Genomic DNA, 16,497 nt, shown 5'->3' with positions numbered 1-16,497 from the left:
CACTAAAACTCTGATGGGCCTTTATCTCTCTAGCCTAGCAGAAATCTTTGTTAGTAGATCCCTTCAATTTTATTGTTGAAAGATTCCCAGGAATAACAGAATTCTATACCCTGTCTCCTCATTTTCCTACTTAAGAGACAAATTTTTAAAAAGGAATCCTCAGTGATAATGGGAAGAGTCATGCTGGCTCTCACTTTGCAATCCCCCTTGTGATGGTTAGCTGTGCCTTTGACAAACTAATAGATTTATGTCCCGCAAATTATTATTTTTTAGTTTAGTGGGACATACAGCATAAAAATTAGACAAACTTTTGCAAAGCAAAATTGGAAAGAAAACAGAAAATAGCATGTCCCCTGGACCACCCTGGTCTTTGAGAATTGATCACAAAGTTTACAAGGTTAGTTATTAGTGACACACTATGCATGGAAAAATAGCTCTTCCTGGGTAGTGAAAATATTTTGTTGTTTTCTCGATGAAACACCATATGCTCTGGAGTCTTGTTCATAAGATAGGTCATCCCTGTGTCTTCCTTTCCCAGATTTTTTTTCCTTATGACTTTAAAACCCATTATTTACTGGAACCATATATTCTCCAAACTCTAAAAACAATATTCCATATTGTATGATTCCATTTATATGACATTCTTGAAATAACAAAATTATAGAAATGAAGGACAGATGAGTGGTTGCCAGAGGTTAGGGAGAAGGAGAGAGGCAGGAGCTGGGTATGGTTATTAAAGGGCAACACAAGTGATCATTGTATGGTGATGAAGCTCTTCCGTGTCTTGAATGTAGTGGTAGAAACATGACCATACACAAAGGACAAGATTGCATAAAGTTAAATGCACACATATACACAAATGAGTGTAAGTAAAACTGTGGAAATCTAAGAAGATAGGTGGCTTGTACCATTGTCAGTATCCTGTTTATGATATTATACTGATGTTGTGTAAGATGTTACCATCAAAGTCAACTGGGTGAAGGGTACATGGGCTATCTCTGCATTATTTTTTTTACAACTTCATGTGAATCTACAGTAATCTAAAAATGAAAAGTTAAAATTTATTCAGTGACCTTCTTTGGGGGGGGGGAGTAATTTTCTTGTTTAAAAACAGCCTTCACTTCTAGCTTTTTTTTTCAACTAGCATTTTTACAATTACAGTGACATATATTGAACAACTTGGAAATTAATTGGAATCACTATAAAGTAAAAACTTAATTTTTTAAAACCTCGTGATAATTTTCATTTCTTTCCTACCTATTTTTGATGTATTTTTCAGTAGAACAGTCCCTGTTTTTCCTGATGAACATTTAAAGAGAAGAGAATATTTTATACTAGAATAAAAGTGAACAATTTATTTTAAAAAAGAAATACGATACAACCAAAATTTAGCATATTTTGTACTTTGTATCTCTAGAGAATATACTTACATTAAATAACGATGAATTATTATAGACCATAAAGGCATGCATATTGATTTCTCATTGATTAAATGCTGAATTTCTGGTATTGTGGAATAAAAAATATTCCATCAATGTTAATTACTAACTGATGTGCTGTGTATAGCCTGTTTTTTTTTTTTTAAATTAAAGCCATCATACCACTTATGAAGTTTATCTAATCAATAGAGACAAACCAAACCAAGGGGGTCCTGGTAGAGATTGCTATGTTATCCTTAAAGAAAATTCCATTATACATGATAAATTGGGGTATTCAGGGTTTTGACAATTTCTATGACTAAAAGGAAATTATTTTCAAAATTTCAATTCAATAGGGCTTGGATAATTGATTCTGTAAGAGTTGGAGGCCCCAAGGGCATGCAAGTACCAATCCAAGTACATGTGGTTACTGCGTCTCCAGGCTCTGAGAATGCTAGATAGCTTTGGTCTGCTCTGGATGCTCAGATATCCCAGTTCTCCGGGGGAGCTGCTCCTACATCCCAGAAGTAAAGCCAAGCAGCTTTTTTTTTTTTTTTTTTTTTTTTCCTGGTGACTGCACATCTTCTAGCCTGGGGCTGCTGCCTGTCCAATCACTGTGTTTTCTCTGGTTTGTTTGTCTCCTGCCAAATTTTGAACTAGTGATGCAAATTAATCTCCTATTACTGAGTATCAATTCAGTGGAATAAAAGCTACATTTGCTACCTTATTGCAAATGTAGTGCAAAATATACACATTTTAGGAATGCAGAGGCCCATCAAGAGCTTGTAGGATAGATTCAGGTTAAGATGGGTCCAGGAAACCTACTGAATATGTGAAATGAACACCTCAAGGCACAGTCGTTGCTTTAAGGAATCAAGTCTAGGGGAGAGAGAAGGCATAAGCCATTATAATCAGAGTGCTATGATGGAGGAAGTTTGCTTATTTACTGATTTACTAATTTTTTGTTTTAATATTTTCCTGTAAAATAAAACACAGATACCGAAAACCACAGGAATCAAACATACGGCTTAATGAATATAAGGTGAACACTACCCCAGTCAAGAAATAGAATTTTGCCATCTACTCAGAAGTCTCTTCCATTTGCCATATTCCAGTCGCAAACCCTTCCCTTCTGTAATAAGTAACCATTATTCTGCCTTTATAGTATTTTTTTCTTCCTTGTGTTTTTATTTTTATAGTTTTATCACCACAATGTAATTGTGCAAAATGTACATCCACAGATCATATAGTTTAGTCTTGCCCTTTAAAAAATAAATGCCTTTTAGTTTTCTTTTTGTCTGTATGTCCCCCCATCCCCTGCCCCATCCCTTTCTTTTCCTTAAAATTTTCCATTGTAGAACAAGGGCCATTTGACCAGTAGAGTTTTTCCTGCATCTGGGTTTTGTTGACTGCCCATTCACGATGCAGTTCAACGTGGTCCTCCGTCCTTGATAACTCTCGAAATCGACCACTAGACCCAGAGACCAGATCAGATTCTGCTTCCATCTTTTTGGCAAGACTTTATCACTTGTAGCTTAACATGGCTAGTTGTCTTTCTTTTTTGTGATTTTAGCAAACGTTGATACTTAATGCTTATGTCTCTTCATCCATTAAAGCTTGTACATGGTGATATTCTAATAGTAGCCTTACTTTTTCATTAATAGGTGGATTACATTTAAAGAGAGATTTCCCCTCATCCTGTTGTTTGATTACGTAGTGGTACAGTTTATGTAAGAAAAAAAAAGTGCCTAATATTTCCTTTTATTTAGCAGTTACTAAGATAATTACTTAGTTTTCTATCATCTTTTTTTTTTTTTTTTTTTAAATTTTATAGCTACTTTTATTTATTTATTTATTTATTTATTTATTTATTTATTTTTGGCTGTGCTGGGTCTTCGGTTCGTGCGAGGGCTTTCCCCAGTTGCGGCAAGTGGGGGCCACCCTTCATCGCGGTGCGGGGACCGCTCTTCATCGCGGTGCGCGGGCCTTTCACTATCGCGGCCCCTCCCGCTGCGGGGCACAGGCTCCAGATGCGCAGGCTCAGCAGCTGTGGCTCACGGGCCCAGCTGCTCCGCGGCACGCGGGATCCTCCCAGACCAGGGCTCGAACCCGCGTCCCCTGCATTAGCAGGCAGACTCTCAACCACTGCGCCACCAGGGAAGCCCTATCATCTTTTGATAGTGACCAATATTTTAAAATATCATTATGAACTCATGGATTTAAAGGTATTTGGGTTTCAATCCATTGAAATTTTTATTATTTTTGAAATTCAGATTGACTGAGTTCAAACATTTCTTCAAAAGCCATGATTACTTTTAGTGAGAATGACATTTCAGGACCATAATTTTGACACTAAGGGAAGCTTATCGCTACTGGGTTGATAATTGTCTTTAGGGCTTTCAGTAGACATAGATAGGAAACAAATGAAAACACATGTACACATTCATTCCTATATTTGAAATTTCTGGGAATTCCTGGTATATTCAAACTTAAGGGTCTTAATATTTTTTGCCTGATTTCTTTCCAGACAACTTATACCAATTTATATTCCTACTGCCACATTATTTATAATTTTATGGTTAATTAGGTTAATCTTTTCCCCAATCCAATTTGTCATGATTTGCTATTCTTATGTTCTTAATTTAGATTCGTCTCTAAGTTGTTGAGTATATTTGTAATTCTTTAGAGGTAGGCAATAATAGTAATAATAACAATAATAAGTAACATTTCTTGAGCAACTATTATGAGTCAGGCACTCTCCATAGCACTTTATACATAGTCCTCCAAACAACCCAATTAGGTAAACCTATCATTATTTTGATTTTCTAGATGACAAAATGAGATTTAGGGAGATTGTCTTTCAGTGTAGATTATAAATCTGTAATAGGATTTTTAGTTTCCTTGTCATCCTACTTTATCTGATTTAGTTTACTTTTTTATCTCAGCTTTTTCTTTCTTTATAAATTTCTGTTCCTGATTCATAGAGGTCTTTTTGTGTCCCATTGAGGATGTCAACTGGTTTTCTGAAATATTCTTTTAGTTCCTGTAATAAAAAAATTTTTAATGTATACATTTTCTTCATTTTCTCCCAGTGTTGTCTAATTTTCCTTGTTTTGTCCAAGGTTTTTTTCTGTTTATTCACCCTGGGACAATGAAAAGTCTATCCAGACTTGGTATCTGCCAACAGACTGGGTGTGTAGCTTGCACTTGGCCTTGCTCACTGACCACTTGTGAGCTGTCAGATCTCATTTTCTGTTATTCAACTGGAGGGCAAGTTGCTATGCACTGCTCTTACTGAAATCTTTGTTAACAGACATTTGTCTAATGTGGCTTTATTTGTTTGAAGAGGAATCTTCTCTTCCTTTCTTCCTAGTTCTCTGAAACTGCACTGATTGGTTACAGCAAAGACTACAAATCTTAGCATGAACTGGGTTCATCACATCTTTGTCCTCTACCTCATGCTCATGGTACAATATGTGTTGATTCTACAACTTCCAGGATGCATGTGCCACTAACAGTTCCCATCCTTTTTCTGGGTTGTGTGTGTGTGTGTGTGTGTGTGTGTGTGTGTTGTCTGTATATGTGTTTTCTTCCTGAATACTGCAGTTTCTAAATACATGTTGGAAGAGAAGAACTGAGTGGATGGTATCACAACAACATGCTGGACATTCAGATTGCTTATAGCATGAGCTGTAGAGGTACGGCTGCCCAACATTAGCTGGTTAGTTCAAATGCTAGGTCTCCCAGCCAAAGGCTAGGCAAAGCAGGGCAGATGAAATTCTATCTATATTCATTCAGGTTGGTGAGTGTGCTTTGTTTCAGCTGGTAAAGCAGGCATTGACTACTGATGTTTGATTCTTAGTTTACCTCCACTGTAATGTAATTAGTAGAATTTTCTCCCAGATTCTGACAATGTGTTATTCTCATTTATTGGAGCTGACTTGACTTCATCCATTTCTTAATCTTAGAGATTGCCATGTAATGTTAGGCCGTGCTACACACTAGCTAGAGCCATGACATTTTAAAACTAGCATCCATAAGTGAATTTTGACCATCAGTTGTTTTGAAAGAGCTTTGGGAGACATTTTAACATATTGACAGTCCTTCGTTGGGGTTTTAAGCAATTTCTTTACATGCAGAATGGTTTATAACTACCTCAGTGACATTTCATATAGGATGTTTTTTCTATTCTGAGTACTGCCAGTATTGGCTTTTAATTGCATTGACCCATAAGATAGGTCTGATGTTCTTCACTTGTTCTTTCTTTTGAGGCCTCTCTCTGAATCTTGCTACAGGAGTTCTGTATGATCAAACTTTGTTCCTCCCACAGCTGCAGGAGCTTATCTCCTGATCGAATTATATTATTCACTGTCTAGGATTTTTTTCTTTAGGTGTATACATTGAGCCTTATTTTGATAATTTGCATAAACACCAACTCTGCCTAAAGCATCACAGAACAAAGAGAACAGAAATGGAGTGTTTACTAGATTGCCAGTTGAAATCAAATTTCTCTCTTCTGTTGGGAGAAATAAGCTTTACAGGAAATAGGCAGGAGATGTGATGTTAGAGAATGATGTTTCCTGGCCAATTTTGAGCCTTCCTCAGCAGGGAAGACAACGTGACAATGCTTTCTGGAACAGTGAATGAGAGTGAGTTATGAGGAAGGAAGCTCTGAAATGGCAGAGGCTGACTTTGCCTTCATGAGGTATCTGGTTTCAGACACAGTGTTCAGCCATATTCTAATAAACAAAAAGAAATCATAGTCAGTAAATCAACACCCTTTGGAAGGATTTAAGGTCTTATGCAGCAATTCTCTTTCCTTTACACATCTTACCTTTTCTTCCAGAGCTAAGGAAATGTATATGAAATTCTGTCGAGTATTAGATGCTGTTTATTATCTAAAAAGGAGATCTGAAAAAATAGGTAGAACACCTACTTGTAGATTGAAAACATATGTCTTATCCACACATTATTAAGTTTTTCTTAGAGAGTGTTTTTAACAAGCTGAATATAGATAATTTTTGAAGTCTAATATTTGTAATAGTAACAAAGGAGAAAATAATTTTATGAAAAAGTTATTTTAGCCATATGCAAACTTTTGTTGGTGTTGAGTCCATATTACATCCTATATTAAAATCTAAAATGAAATTCTTTGTAAGGGTAAAAATCATGAAAATAATTCTTGGAGCACAACACTAAGATGAAAAGTCATGTTGCTGTATATTGGTATATGAAATAATATATATGCTTCATTCCATGAATGATTTCCATAATTTCAGTAAAGCCCGATCAGGGCCCAGTTTTGTTTGTTGAAGTAAAGGCACAATCCCGTAAATTCTCGTGTACACACTTTGGAAAAGATAAAACAATATAATAGAATATTGTTATGTTACATTATTATATTATAAAGTACCTGGGATGGACACACATCTATTTAAAATACAAAATTGTTAGATTTCTATTTCCTCCAATGCCCTTTTTAATGCCTTCTCATGAGGAATGTTGTGTTAATTCAAGGACCTGCTTGGGGTCTCCACAGCATAGCTATACATAATAAAAGAGCATGTAGCTCTCTTGCTTATTTAATGAAATAAAGGCTTAGGGAAAGGTGAATAAAAGGACACAACTGGTATTTTCATGTAGACAATGTGTGTGAAAATGTGTGTCTAAAGTATAAGTGGTGTCATGCACAAAAATTGAGTGACTTGGGGTTACCCTTTATGACGTTCTTCAAGTCCAGTAAATGTTAGGTACTTTATCTTCTTGGGCAAAAGGGAGGGATATGTTAAAGGAAGACATTTTTGCCACATTTCTCTCATATGTTCTGGAAATCTTTACATGCAGAGTCAATGACATGCAGCATATTTCTCTCAAGCAATCAGGCCAGACTGTGTTTTAGTTACTGATTTTTACCATTGGATTTTACTGGGGTTTAAGTTGGTTTCAGTGTCAAGTGCCCTTGTATCTGGTGCTGGTGCCTCTTTCTTTGAAAGTTTAGATTTAAGTCCTTCCTTATTTTTTAACTACTTACCTAGAGAAAAAATTGGGACAATCTTAGATCACTGTAGTAACCTTACCCTACACCTTTGGGCTGACCTCTTTCGTCGGCCTTCGGCTTTTAGTTAATCTTCAAGTAGTATGTTTAGATGCTGGATGTACATTTCCATTTGGGTTTTAAGACTGATTTTTCTTATATAATGTGGCCTCATCATCTTTCTCCAGCTCCTACCTTACACCATAAGTATTTCCTGCTTCAATTAATTTTCCAGCCGTTTGTCCAACACCAACAAAAACCATGGGAGTCCTCTTAGATTCTTCCAACATGGACCCATTTTATCTTATCAACAAGTCCTGAAAACCATCCTCTCCAATCTACCCTGACTGCCTTGGTAGCTGTTACTCAGAACATGGCAGTATCCTTCTTACCTGCTCAAATTATTCACATGAGCATCTATGCCATTTTCCTGTTTAAAACTTTCCTGTGACTTACCACTGTACTCAGGATGAAGTCAAAACAGTTAGGCATGGGATACAGGCCTCATGGTGACCTCCCTAAGCCTCTTGGAGGCTGTCCCCTTTCCCTCCTCACCTTTCACTTTGTGCTTCAGTGGTTGTGAGCTGTATAGATGTTCAGGCTTCCATACTGACCTCCCTTCTGGGCCCTGGCTGTTTCCTATGTACAGAACAATATTTGCCTTCTCTGCTGACATGCTCCTTCTCACCCTTCAAGTCTCAGCTTATGAATCATAGTCTCCAGGCTGTTGTCCCTGGTTCTATCTCCTCCATACCCTCACCCCCTCTCAGTCCCTACAAATACACATCCACTCTAGAGATTGGATTAGGTGTTTCTACGCTCCACTGACACCGTGTGTTTACTCCTATGTTTGCAATTGTCTGGGTGCACGTCTGGCATGACACTTATCAAAAATTATCTGATCTTTTGTCTTCCTCATGAAATTCCATGTTTTTTGAGGGTTGAAATCAAGTCTAATGTCTAGTACAGTTCCTGAAGTATAGAAAATGATTGATAAATTACATATACAGTTATATGTCATGCCTTAATAAATGTTTCTCTAAACATTTGCATATATATTTGATGTTTAGTAAATTTGGTTACTGGTACATGCAGATCTGTTTGCACGTGTACACATAAATAATTCTGTTTATATACCAAGACTTTGACTTTTGAAATATGACCTTTCTGCTCTTTGTTTTGTGAAGGGCAAACAGGTATAGGAAAATGAAATGTACCATCAGAACACTGTTTTCTTCAATTGATTTTTTGGGGTTAGGATAAAGGTGCAAAAAGTGTACTCAAACAAACTGCCAAGTATCCTTTGAACATTAAAACAATCTTCTTTTCTGGAGCCAGCTTTTGGCTTTGAAGAATAGCTCCTTGTCTTCTCATCTGAAAAGAGCTAAGTCCTTAGGATCTCTAAACTAATGAATAATCTTGTGACTTAAATTTGTTTTGGCCATTTAGCCTCCAAATGCGTGATAACTATCAATGCTCGTTTGATTTTAAGGGGGCTCTTAAATCTAGGATACACATGGTCAGAGCTAATTAGAAGTCTTCAGAGTTGTAGAATTGGTCCATAATTAAATTAACCTATGAGTATAAAATTTTAAAAAAAAATCCTTAATCCACGAAATACTTGTGTTGTTTCTGGAAAGGTAAACATGTACAGATCTTCCTTGATTTAGGATGGGATTATATCTGATAAACCATAAGCTGAAAATATCTCATGTCCAAAATGCATTTAATACACCTAACCTACTGAACATCATAGCTTAGTTTCGCCTACCTTAAACGTGCTCAAACTCTTTCATTAGCCTACAGTTGGTCAAAATCATCTAACACAAAGCCTGTTTTATAATAAAGTGTTTATTTAATGAATGCTATACTAACAGTGAAAATCAGAATGGTTGTATGGGTTCAGAATGCTTATAAATATAGTGGTTGTTTAAGCTTGTGATTGTATGGCTGACTGGGAGCTGCAGCTACTGCCACAGCCCAGCATCTTCTGCCTGTATATTTGAATATCCCTGTCCAAAAGATACATTTTACCTTCTTAAATGTGACCATTGATCCGGAGGAAATCATTTAATACACCTAACCTACTGAACATCATAACTTAGTTTCGCCTTTTTGTTGCTTAATTTATGGGGGGAAAAAACCAATGTAAAGCACATTAGCTGTGCATTTTCCTTCTGGGAAATTCTAATGAGAACCAGATTAGACTTTCTCCCTATATCCTCAGTGTCTTTTATTCTTCTGTATTTTCATCTTGTCTCTCTATGCCACATTCTGGATAGTTGCTTTTCTGTTTCTTTTTCCTTTTTTTCTATTTTCCAATTCACTAATTTTCTCTTCTGTTATCACACATGGCTATCAGATTTTAATTTTCATCATGTCTATTTTTCATTTCTAGCACTTATTTTTTTAAAGTTATCTGTGTCACTTTTTGTGACTCCCTGTTCCCTGAAGATATTTTCAAGCTTGTCATTTATTTCATTAAGCACTCACAGTTATTTTGATAATTGTAATATCTAAAGTCTCTCTAGAGCTCTTTCTGCTTATTATTTGTGCTGGTTCTTACTTATGTTGCCTTGTTTCCTGTGGGCCTCATTAATTTTCACTGCTGCTTGTCATTGACCCTGGACATGGTGTGAGCCAAATTTATGATCTAGGATGAATATGCCCTTCTTCAAAGATGCTTTGTATTTTCTTCTTCCAGGCACCTGAGGACACAGTCTTTACAAAGCACCTTCCACAGATTTATGGTTGAGTTTCCCTGGCCCACTCAGGCTGCTAGCACCTGAGGTCCAGATCTTCTCAAGGTCCAATCTGCAATCACACATGCTTAGATACAGGCTCTTTTTGTCCTTTTTCTTCTCCTGCTCTGCTCTGTACTAGAGCATCTTTTTCTTTAGTTCTTGGAAGCTGATGGGGGTGGGGCAGGACTTAGTTCTGGGTTACCCTGACTATAGGGTTTAGCCATTGGGGCACCCCTTTAGTGTGTAAGACTTCCCACAATGGCCTTGATTAATGCAGGTTGAGGAAACAAAGGCTCAAGGGTAAGGTGTTAGCATATGTCCTTGGGGCAAAAGTGGCTAGAGGCTCCTAAAAAAGACAAAAGGCACAATTCATGGACAAACCACATACTTATTGCTTAAATATTTTCTATACCATAATTTTATACTTTTAAATACTACTTCTGATTATACACATTCACTACTGACATGGCATGACATTAGTTTAGTGATAAAGCCATGAAAATTATACAGGATTCAATCAAATAATTTATCTATAAGAGTTGTGGCCCTGCCAGACAGGAAGACTATGGATGCAATTAAGAATAAAATCAAGCAGGAAGTAGACTAGCAAATCAAGTGTATGGAATTGCAAACTCAATTCAAATAGCAAAATCAGTTAATGAATAACCTGACCATTTATTCGAGACTATTCCATTTTTAGGGAATGATATATTTAAATGGGCTCACCTGTCTTAAATTTCAGGAGCATTCAACCTCATTGCCAGCCCCCAGAACTCCATCAGAATAAGCAGGTCAGCTTATTGCCACTTAGCACTGAGATGGTAAAGCCAGTTCTTGCTTGGGTTGGTATAATTATTTCCTTAGAACAGGGGTTCTCAAGCCTGGCTGCATATTACCATCACCTAGACTTATTAGAAAAAAAAAATTATCCCCAGAGATTCTGAGTTAAATGGGTTGGATTGGCTTTAGTCTTTTTTTTTTTTCTTTTTTAAAGAATCCTAAGTGATTTTAATGTGTAGTCAGGATTGAGAACCTCTTCCTTATTGGGTAAGCGTATCCTATAACCCTTAAATACTTAGCATTATATATTTTAAAAATACATTCTATTAAAATTTTGTGTTGCATGTGAGAATAAGCTCTGTATATGGTTAGTATTTAAAGATTTCATTAATGTTTAAGAGAATTTGATATTTAATTGACTAGCCTTGTGATTCTTAATTAAAACGTGTAATTAGTTTTAGGATTTGGGATTTTAAAATTGAAATGTAATAAGTTAATTTGGCTAAATTTATAGATAGAATTGGACTGTTAAATGTACTTGAAAGAGACCATATTTATGGGTAATTGACTAGATTTATTAGGATTAATAACCGAGGAATGCTTTGTTTGTTAGGCTTTTGAAGTTTTTAAAAAGAAAATCCCACATATTAAAATTTAAAATGCAGTTTGAAATGTTTAGGGGGTTTAATTATCTAATTTCATAAATGAGACCAAATGTTAATCAAATCGTCCCTTGAAGATGATTAAAAAATATATTTTTGGCTTATAAATAGATAATGAGATTTGTAAGTTCAATTTAAGTACATAAGAAATACTAGAATTTTTAATTTATAACTTCAGTTAGTTGAATATTATTTTCAAAGTAGTCACAGATGGTCTTTTAAGACCATCTTTTAATGGTGTGCTTAAGAACCATTCTCATGAATACCAAAAATACCTACTTTGACACTTGCCAGGTTCTTGTGATTTTTCCTTTTCCCTTCCAAAACTAAAATAGTTTATTTTTTTCTCTCTTTTTGAAAGTGACACACAATTCAGAACACAAAAAGTTGTAAGGAATGAAGTGAAACTCACATTCACAGCACTCTGATAGCAGTTGTTAGCATTTTGAAGTATCCTGCCCAGTAACTGGTTGGCTCACTGACCTATGTCTCTCTATCTCTCTGTCATCTATCTATTTAATATTTCATTGAGTAAATGGGATATTACATGTGCTGTTTTATAATATTCTTTTTCCTTCAGTCTCTTTTGGACATAATGTCCTTATAAATTTCATCTATAAGGATTGCATCGCATTCCACTATGATTTACCATCATTTATATGAGCAACATACCCAATTTATAATTTATTTCCAAACTTTTCTATTATAAGCATGACTATGAGGAACATCCTTGATTTTTTTTTTTTTTTTACATTTAGGCACTTGTGGGATTATTTTCAAGGCTTAATTTCTAGAAGTGGAAATGGCTCTCTGAGTTATGAATCTTTGGAATTCAGAGAAATAAACCTCTTCTTTTGATGGCAGTTAGGCACTTCAGATCATTGAAACCTTCTCCTCCTGTTGAGATGAGTTGGTGGCCGTACTGTAGTTCTCACTGAGACTCTAATGCCTTAGTAGTAAGAGTGTGGAGGGCTGGATCAAAATCCTAGCCTTAACCTTGTCTATCTTTGTTATTTGAATTGTCACTGAAATTTTCAATTTTCTCCTTTCGTAAGGAGAAGATAATAAAATTTCCCTTAAACCAATTTTGGGAGAGGACAGTTTTGTAAAAAAGAGCTAGAATGGAGCCTAATGCACAGTAAAGCTCAGTGCATATTTATTTTCTCGCTACTTGAAGCTGAGAAGATGGAATTCAGTTAATTCCTCCTGGTTCCATGACTGTTTCCATTGCAGAAGAGATTGGGAGGTAATTAACTTTTCTGTTCTTGCTTGAGACCTCATTCTCATATCTCTCTTTCCGGGTAGCTGATATTTAATAAGATTTTGAATAAAATGAAATACCCTATTTACAAAAGAAGCTTCTTAACGTGTTTTGTCAGGACTGAAATATATTTTTGCAATGTTAATAAAACTTCCTTTGCAAAGATAACTAGCAAGACCATTTAAAATAGTTACAGTAGTGTGTCCTTTCTTACACGTACCATAAAACTTAAATGGGCGGATGTAACCACAGGGAAAATAAAATCTTGGAAAACACTTTAGAGTTCTGAATATTACACAAAGAGGCACTTGGGCTAAGATATAAAGTTAAGTATTAGCTTGTAGTATATGAGACAAGGAGGAAATGGATTGATTCAGGCAGAAACATTGTGCTTTGTTGAGTTTGAGTTGGTGCAACTTAGTGAAAAGGGTTTTTCCTCTGAATGAATAACTTTGTATAAATTGCATAGTTGTACATGGGATCCTACAATCTCTAAATATCACCTGGGAAGCAAGTTTAGAGACCATATAATCCAACCCCTTTATTTTATAAGTGGGCAAAATGAGACTCGGGGAGATTCTGATGTATTTGAAGGTTTATGGAGAAACTCGCGTTTTTGTTAGAATGAATTGCAGACACCAACTTCATTTTACACAAAGGGAAGCATGGCTGGAGAATCTGAAGTGCATTGTCAGTGATAAACCAGAATCCAGGGCTAGGACTCTTGTTCCAATGTTCCTCTAACACTGGTCAACACACATACTCAATAGGCAAGAATAATAAATGGTTTTATTCATTAGCCTGAGATTCTTCTATATATGCATGATAACTCAAAATCTATTGAAGTTTGAATCAAACAGTCTAGTTGATCCTTGGATATTTCTTGGAAGCTCTGCGTTCCTGAGAGCAGAAAGGTTTTTAGGGGTATCTTTTAAGGAATATTAGAAAGCCAGTCCCATTTTCCCTCAGGTCAGTTGGTCATTAGAAGACACACATTTCTTTAACTGCTAAGTTGCAGTGACCATTGTCCCTAGGGACTCAGCTGCTGGCCCTCTCTGGTTGTCCAAGTAAAAGCTGACCCATTCATTCAGCTCAATTATCCACAAGGTGCAAGCCCAGGAATTGTGGAAGAGCTACCCCCTCCCCTGCAAATAGTTCTGAGTGCACACCCTAGTAAAAAGCAGCAAACGTAAGAGAAAAACTCAATGTGAACAAATATCAGAGAGCAAGAACGATCCGTAATTCACTAGCTGTGTATAAATAAATGTTCGTTAAGTCTTCTCCTTTTTCTTTCCCCTGCACTTTTCAAAGAAAAGATGCACGTCCAAGTTTAAGACGTTGTTGAATTTACAGAGGATAGACGAAGACATCCATTTAAAATTCTGCTCTTTTTCTCTACGGAGGTTGGAGGTTTCTGGTGAGCCCTCCCCATTGCCCAGGCTAGCAAACCCTAACGGGGCGTGTGGCATCACAGAACAGTAACTTATTTCAAACTCCAGGTGTGTATGCAGTACCAGTGTTGGGCCTTAAGAAAATTTATTACAGATGTCTGGAATTGAAGACTGTTGACTAGGTGCAAACATTACCTCATCGTCCACTTGACACTAGCACAGTTGGGGGGAGATTATAAAGGTAAATACAAATGTGCTAAAATGTAAACGTGGGCTATTTCTTTAGCAAATTGGGTTTTCTTGTTATAGCCATCTCAGTGTTTTATGAGTCAGATAATAGAAATCCTGAAATTAGGGACAGATTTACAGCTTGTTAGGGAAGTTTCCATTAATCCCTTGAATATTTGATACTCATGGTCTCTTTCATGGACTTAGTGAGAATAGCTTCTTTTAATGTCACGTCTCTTTTAGTTGTCAGAGTCTCTGTAAATTTTGATGACAGACAAGACTGTCTTGCATAAGGAGATCTAAAGCAATGGCAGTAGTGGGTGCACCAGGGCAGTTAACACAGACTGGTGTTTCTATCATTGTGTTCATGTCATGTTTTTTTCCCCTCCTAATGGTGGGTCCCCACATGGTAAGCACCGTATTGTAATTATTTTAGAGGGCCAAGGAGGTAGGGCACTGAGGACAATGGATACCATTTGATGATTATTAGCAACAGAAAGTGGCTAAAGGTAACTAAGCAATCTGACCTTATTGTCATATTACATAGGTTGGAAAATGACATGCAGATCTGATCTGTACAGCTAAAGCAAAGAGGATTTAAAGAGAAATATTTATGGACGAGGGAGCTCCTTGGAATATTTGGATCATTTTGGACTCGTAGACTTAACATGTTTGGAATAGGTTACTAAGCAGCCTTTTTAAAGGGCTGGGCAGGGAGAGGCTATTTTGGCCAATGAAACCCCCTGAAATGTGCCTGTTGAAGCATCTGGTAATAAAAGAATTGATTAACCATCAAATCCTTATAGAAGTCAGCCAGCAACATGCTCGTGATGGTCTCTAATGCCTAGCTTTTGCTTTGAAGCCATTGAAACCTTCTCCTGTCTCTCTTTCAAGATCAGTGGAATCAAGTTCCCTAAATGTGTTGCTTGACTATTGGGGTCAAGTGCAGATTCAGTCATCAGGAGTTAAGTGGCTCTTGAAAGGGCTCCTATATTCTTGTTAATCTCTCTGTGATAACCCAGGATGTGCATGCTTGTTTCTGCTGAGACCCCAGCCCAGAAACCCAAGCACATTTGTGTAGCTTTCTGTCAATTACATGGCTTAGGATGGATAGGTTTTGGTCCACTAGAATAGTAATTGCAGAAGTGCAGTCTAAATTCAGTTCTGCGATGTTGGGATTTGCGTTGCCTGGTGTTGATCGTCGCTTCCCCTGTTCTGACATTTATGGCTGTGTTTCATCTTGGAAACAATGTGCGGTTGTAACTGGGAGTTGGCAGGTGCAAGAAAAGAGTAAGTGAAGCTTTATTGGCATTGTTTTATTCCTCAGGATTCCTTTCAGAAGGTGAAATAAGAAATATTGACGAAATTGGGAGAACTGGCCTGTTAAAGCCTGTTAAAGCCTGTTAAATGTGTGACCTGATTCTGAGTTCATATGTTACTTGCAGTTGCCATTGCTGTGGTGAAACATTTAACATTAGGTTTCAAATATTTACCTCAACAATTATTCTTTCCCTCAATGAACAGTAACCGGAATAAGAGATAAGATGGCCCCTAAGTGAATATACTGTAAGTTTCCCTAGGGATTATTACACTGATGTGAAAAATCATGTGTTCACACCAACCCATGTGTTACGAGTTATGTAATTCTTTTATACAAAGTCCCTTATCAGTCTTTAAAAAATCAATTTATTGGAGGAGCTGGCCAAGAGTACCATCATTTTAAAGTGAAATCTCTGACTTCACCTGCCAAGAAGAGCCAATTTGATATTAAGGTCTGTTAACGATTTAACTTTTCTTTGGCTGAAGTGAGCTTGAGTGTGATACTGCTTTCAATTATCAGTGAGACCTTTGCCTTTTTTCAGAGGAAGAGAATATACATAGAAAATATATGTTGGAATAATGATTTTAGTTTTGATTATAAATTATTTTTATACTTTATGTGCATATTGTAAAACAGTTTCAGCTTGATCTACTTCAGT

Source organism: Balaenoptera ricei, chromosome 6, assembly GCF_028023285.1.
Source record: "Balaenoptera ricei isolate mBalRic1 chromosome 6, mBalRic1.hap2, whole genome shotgun sequence".
NCBI classification, from domain to species: domain Eukaryota; kingdom Metazoa; phylum Chordata; class Mammalia; order Artiodactyla; family Balaenopteridae; genus Balaenoptera; species Balaenoptera ricei.
The sequence above is the reverse complement of the archived record's forward strand: the minus strand, read 5'-3'. Positions refer to the sequence as shown.